Below are 7440 nucleotides of genomic sequence, written 5' to 3' on the forward strand. Positions count from 1 at the left end.
CCAATGTAGCCATATTTTAGCCAAATCGTATTCTAAAGTCGCCATAACTGTAGCCAACCGCCAAAAAAAAATTATGCGCCAGCCACACACACAAAGTAGCCATTTTGGCGATAAATCGCCATATCTGGCAACCCTGGATCTGCGCATGGGCGTGGCTTTTGTTCCGTGGTAGCACTTGACGAGCTGCCGCGGATGGGAGCTCTAATTAGTTTAGTATCGACCGCCGATGAGTGTAAATAATTTAAAATACATTGCGTGTATTTTTTATGTCTGTCCGTCGCAGTCACCAAACGGTTTACTTAAACTGTAATAATATATTTAATATAATGTATTATATTTTGTATTTTATACTCAGTCCATGATATGAAGTAAAGATAATTAAAATATTCATTTGTTTATTAACAATCCTACAATATGCTATTGTAAATATCATACAAAACAATTACGTATACGCCAGTCATTCATATATCAAAACTATTTTTATTTACGTTTTTTCATTAAACAATTTATCACATAAAATCACAAAAATGTCAAAATGATCGTCAAAATAATAATAGAAAATTTAAATACAATATAAATCACAAAAATACAATTAGTACAATTAAAAATCAGAAGAATCTGAAGTCTCACTTGTTATGGTGAGGACGCATGGTTCCAAATTATCAATTATCTCGTCCATATTGCGGTCAACTTCGCTTATTTTATTTTCCTCCGTTTTGACGTGTTCAATAAAAATTTTCTAATTTTCACTGGTTACACGATCAATTGCTGTATTCAGTAAGTTTTTAACGTCGTCAATTTTAGAGGTGTTGTTGTTCTGATTCACATAGTTCTTCACCATTGCCCATGCCAATTCAATGGGGTTTAACTCGCAGTGGTAAGGGGCAGTCTGAGTATAGTATGGCCGGAATTTTTAGCCATATTGTCGACGACATAAGACTATATTTACCTTTTATTTCTCTTAGCTTCGCCATCAGTTGTGGTTTATACATAGATTTGTCAATGACAACGCCTTTTGAAGTTAACCATGTCAAAATTTCGTCCTTTGCTGAGGAATATGTTGGTATTTTTTTCTTTCCTCGCTGAATGGTACGGGGCATTGTCCATAACAATTACCGAGTTTGGTTCGAGGCGTGGAATTATCGACTCGAACCATTCATGAAAATTGTCACCATTCATCTCGTCATGGTAGTCGCCATTATTTTTCTTAGACAAAAAACATAACAGTTCACCTTCTAAAAATCCTCTGTCTGACCCAATATGTAGCACAATTAAACGCTGACCCTTACTAGTAGGGTTCGCCGCACCAGTCGTCAAACCTCTAGTAAACGCATCGTGTTTTGATTTTATTGACTTGTCAACCGATAACTTATCAACACAGTCACCTGCATTCACCCAGGTTTCATCCAGGTAATAGATGGTACGACCTTCTTCAAGAAATTTGCGAACATCATACAAATAGTTTTGTCGCCAAACAAGTAAATCTTCTCTCTCCGTCAACACACTACATCTCTTCCTTTTAGTGAAGACGAAGTCCAATTTTTTGATTGTAGTATACCTTTTTTTTTTTGTGTTGAATCACGGCGCTACAGGAGGGCACTTCACCCGTTTAGGGCCGTCCTTCCTCCTGTATCCGTATCATTTATTAAAATGAACACACGACAAAATGTAAAAATAACATTTGTAAGGAGCATTCGCTCAACAAAAAAGAGAGGGCTCTACACCTCTAAAACTCGCCTTCGGCGTACAATTTAATAACTTAACTAGTTCAGTTCTGATTTCGTTGCCGCTCTCTTTCCTCGTTTTCCCTGGTTGACTGCACTGTATTCACGAAGTCCCTTACCGTGTCCCAGTTTCGTCTCCTTTTCAACATGCATGGTATTATGCGCTCCGGGGTCACCTCTTCTTCTAGCTCCACTTCCAGGGCTCGTCGCTGCCTCCACCATCTGTCGCATTTGAAAAATACGTGCTCCGAGTCGTCCTTGGGATCTTGGCAGTCCACACATGTCGAGGCTGCAATCTTCCCAAACCGTTGAAGGTACTGCCCGAAACACCCGTGGTTTGACAGGAATTGGGTCAGATGGAAGTCCACCGTTCCGTGTTTCCTGCACGTCCATGTTTTGACGTCTTGGATAAGTCTTTGAGTCCATCTTCCCTTATCTCCGCTTGTCCATTCGATCTGCCATTTCTCCATTACTGTCGCTCGGGTCTCGGTTGACACGCGTCTCCTGTCCGGTTCGTGCCTACGCCTGTACGTCTCCATCCTCTCCCATGCTAGCAGGTGGGCCGGTATCAGTCCCGCTATCACAAATACCGCAGCCGTCGATACTGTGCGATATGCCATTGCGACCCTTAAGGCTATCGCCCTCTGAGGCCTCTCCAAGGTTTCTATGTTCCCCCTAAACACCAGCGCCTCGGCCCATACTGGCGAAGCGTATAGGAGTTTGCTCGTCACCACCGTGGAAAGTAAGGCCCTCTTCCTCTGGCCCGAGCATCCAACATTAGGCATAAGTCTTGCTAAGGCAGTTGACGTTGCCTGTGCTTTGGCCGCCGCTGCCTTCACGTGCGCCTTAAAGCCGAGCACTTTATGGAGTACCACTCCTAGGTACTTGATGTTGTCCTTCAGCTCTATGCGGTTACCCATAATTTTGAACTCTGGCAGTCTGTACCCTGTCTTTGTGGTTAACATCACCGCCTCCGTCTTCCTCACAGACAGGGTTAGGCCAGCGCTCGTCATCCATTCTGTGACTCTGCTCAAAGCCTCATTTGTTGCCGACTCGAGCAGCCATGTTGTGTGGCCCGTTGCCACCACAGCCACATCATCAGCAAAGGCCACTAATTCGGTGGACGACATTCCGCGTTCGTTCCCTCCTGTGTCCACTTGTAGGAGTTCGTCGTACATGACGTTCCACAAGAGCGGCCCGAGCACGGAACCTTGTGGAACGCTACACGTGGTAGGACTTATGTTCCCTCCGTGTTCCACCGTCCGGTCGCACAGATAGCTCTGAATTATCCCAACGAGATAAGGGGGCATTCCCTTGTCGTTCAGAGATTTAACGATTTTCGGCCACTTCGCCGAGTTAAATGCGTTAGCCACGTCTAGCGCAACTACTGCACACAATTTCCTCTTGTATAGTGGCCCGGAACCAACTGCTTCAACGACACTGAGGACGCGTTTAATGGCGTCGACTGTCGATCTTCCCTTCCTGAACCCGTATTGTCTGTCTTCGAGTTTGCCATTTTCTTCTAGCCGCTTTTCGATCCTTGCCTTGATGACTCGCTCAAACAACTTGCCCACCGCGTTGAGAAGGCAGATGGGCCTGTACGACGAAGGGTCTTCCAGGGGTTTATCGCCTTTTCTGAGGAGGACGAGCCTCGTCGCTTTCCAGGAGCGTGGAAATACGCCGTCCTTGAGGCATTTGTTGAAGACGTCTCTGAGGATCTCCGGCTTCACCCTGGCGACTTCCCTGATTATCAGGTCGGGCACACCGTCCGGGCCCGGCGCTTTTCCGTTCGGGATTTTCTAGCGGAGTTCTTCGATTTCGGCACACGTTACCTCCGGGAAGACGTGGCTCTCCGTACGTGGCGGCCAGACGGTGGCTGTCTCTCTTGGGAAGAGGGCGTCGATTATTGACTCCGCTCTTCCTGGCACTGAAAGACCTGGAATCGGCCTTCTGCCTATCAGTTTCTTGGTCACCAGTTTATATGGTAGACCCCATGGATCGGATTCTACTTGCTTGCATAGGTCGTCCCAGCTCTTCTTTTTACTGTTCTTGATGGCGGCCTTCAATTCCTTCCTTGCCATCTTGAATTCTTCCTTCCTCCGTTCATGGTCCACGGGTGGTTGAAGGCGTCCCCTCTTATATTGGCGTCTGGCTTTATTGCATACCTCCCGCAGTCTGGCGATGTCCTGCGTCCACCAATAGGCAGGTTTCTTACCTCCCCTGTACTTACCTTCAGGCATACAGCTGTCGCGTGCATCCTTCAAATATTTATCTAGCCGACTCGTGGCCGGCAGCGCGTCTTCTCCCATGTCTTTCTCCCAATTTTTTGATTGTAGTATACCTAACCTAACCTAACCTAACCTAACCTAACCTAACCTAACCTAACCGTGCGTTTGAAGTTAGGAAGAGCCGGATCATTCAATACTTTCAAAACCTTGTCGATTGTCGGCAATTCCCTTTTCAACCAAAAACTATGTACTTTTTGACGTAGTGCATTCCTATCCAAGTCATCAATTTTGTCGAACTTCTTATTCTGGTTCTTGGAAGGAGATGCAACGGTTCCGGTTGATTTATATTCCGAAATTATTTTACGGACTGAATTCAAGCCTATACCTAAAAGTTGGGAAATCTCGGACGTTATTTGCATGTACAGCATATCTGGTGTCTTCGATTGTAAATCCTTATAAACGTTCACCACCATCGTTTTTTGACGACTCGATATCCACTTACATAAAAAAAAGTATGTACCTAACATAACCTAACCTTCCGAATTCCAAAAAATGAAAGACATCATACATGGATAATTAATTCAGGTGAGAAATAAATGTCATATATTATATACATTTGTCATGTAGTAGGTATATATATTTATTGTTAAAGTATTAATATTTTAATTATATCATAATAATATTTTATAGGAAATGTAAATTTATTGTCTTTAGACAAGACACAGCTATATAATAGATATATATGTCAAGAGCATTTTTCTCCAGATTCATTCATGAATAGTTCAAATAAAAATTTGAAACCAACGGCAATTCCTTATAAACATAATTCTGAACAGGCGCGGTCATCTACTTCATCTGGTAAGCGATTTTTGTTATTCTAATAAATTTGTTTTTATGTAATATCATTGATTTTATAATATAAATAAATATATATTATATTATAAAATCAATTGTAATATATTTAGTCTTTCACCGTTTTATCAATAATTTAGGTATTTAATATTTATGAATGATAGTTTTTTTTAGAACATTCAAAACCCACATTTTTAGAAATTTGATTTATACATTTATACAATTTCTTTTTCTTTTTATAGGTAATATTTTACCTGTAGTCATTGAAAATAAAAAGATAGATGAAATCGATTTACAATTAAAAACACTAACTCCAACAAAAACATACAACAGAAGTAGAAGTGATGTTACTGAACTTATTTTCCCCAGCCGTCTTCTATATGTGACACTCCTTTTTTTTCGTCGAAGGAAATAAAATATTTTCAATTTTTGATGTCCCACACCTATTTAAAAGTATTCGAAACAACTTAATTGGTTCTTGTTTTAAAAAGGGCGATGATATAATTTCATTCAGTGATATAGCGGAAACGTATCAAATAGTTAAAAAAAATACAAAAAGTAGAGTTCTTTTAAAAATAATGGATGCTCATATCAATCCAAGCTCATTCCAAAAAATGCGAGTAAAATTAGTTGTTCAATTACTGAGTCACACAATGGCATCCACTATACGCACATGTATTAGAACAAAACAATTGCTTAGTAAAACAGCAAACAACACGGCAGACTTTATAGAATTTGTCAATTATTTGACTGTTTAAATATTAGAACATTATTTAGTAAAAATCCATACAACTGTGCATTATCTTACTCGGGTGTAGTAAAACCATTTTTAACTGAAGCATCGACATATTTTCAAAATGTACAAAAAATAAAAAACGGAAAGACAACAACACCTCCATGTTTTAAAGGCCTTTCACAGACAATTAATGGAATTTTATATTTTTTTGAAGAAGAAAAATCGGATAATGGAGTAACTTTTGTTTTAACTAATATATTGAATCAAGATGCATTGGAAAATGTATTTAGTGTATTAAGACAAAAAGGTGGTTACAATAAAAACCCGACTGCAAGAACAATAAGAACATCTATTAGAAGCACTTGCTTCAGATACTGAAGAATCGCTTTCCATTTCTGTAAATTCAACATCCAGTAAAAATTCTTCAAATGAAGAATATTCAGAATCGACGGTGAGCTTAGAAGATTGTTCCGTTACATATTTAGCATATAAATGTATACAAAAATGTAATTGTAAATATTGTGAATGTCAATTAGTAACTGAAAAATGATTAGATGAAAAAAATTAACTGTTAATATTGAACAAGAACTATTCATCTTTAGACACTGGACTTAAGGTTCCGACAAAAGATTTCAATAATATAATTGATAGAATATTAAATATTTTTGAAAAAAAATTTGATCATCTCCAGCATAGAAAAAAAATTAGGCAAAATTTAACGCAAAGAATACAAAATTGTGATATTATAAATACATGGATTAATATTAATATCAATTGTATTAATCATAAATTCTATATCATAAAATTACTTTTAATTTGTAAAATATTTTAAAAAACTCAACTATATGCAACAACATCTAAATTAGCTAAGATTGAAAAATTAAAAATTTTAAGTCATGTTTTTTTCAATTATTAATTGTTATAGAATTATTTTATAATAAACATTGTAATAATAGATACATTTTAGATTTATAATATTGTAATTTTAAATTGTGTAAATAATGTTCTTATAAAAATGAATGTTGGTAAAAAATTTGATCTTATTTTCATAGATTATATTATTCTCAAGTAGGTATTGTGATAGAAATGTGGTTTTATTGATTATACAGGGTGATTATTTTATCAAACAACACTCATTATTTGAAAAAGTATTGAATTTTTTCAAAATTGTAGATTTACGCTGTTCTAGAATTGTATATTTTTTTTATATTTTTCACCCTTATATTTATTAGGTAAACCACCATCAACTTTTGATTTTCAAATGGTAACCTATACTTAAAATTTCATAATTGAATAAAACTATTTTTTTCATTAATTATTACGTTCAAATTTTCATTTTTCGTTAATCCGTTGATGAGATATAGCTGCTCAAAGTTGAGTGGTTTGAGTAGGTGTTTGTGTGTAAATGTGATATACCTCGTCCGTAGTACCGCAGCTATCAGGATTTTTATGCCTCGGCGTAAAACCCTTTTCAAATCAAGTCACCAAGTACACTGCATAGTAAACTACAGCTAGCCCCCAAATTTATTTTATTATACCCATTTGTCAGGATGTCGTACAGTTCGCCCCACTGAAGGCGATTTCGGCACTGGTCATAATAATACTTATCAAATATAAAGACCAGAAGTTGAAAGTAATAAATACGATATCACTTAAATCCAAGGTATAATAATAATAATCAAATAGCTATAAAAACTTATCGTCATAATGTCATATTATAATTAATAGACTATTACTGTCACTTGTAGGATACTTGCGGCTTGCGTGTAACTTATCCCCACGACGTTAACGTACCCATTTAAAAATTTAAGATTAGGAATACGTCATACTTATTTTTATCAGTTATTATTTTGTATTGTTCTGTTACTTTGTGTTAAAGGTAGATACTACCTACCACGGT

This window comes from Myzus persicae, unplaced genomic scaffold (assembly GCF_001856785.1).
Source record: "Myzus persicae strain clone G006 unplaced genomic scaffold, MPER_G0061.0, whole genome shotgun sequence".
NCBI classification, from domain to species: Eukaryota; Metazoa; Arthropoda; class Insecta; order Hemiptera; family Aphididae; genus Myzus; species Myzus persicae.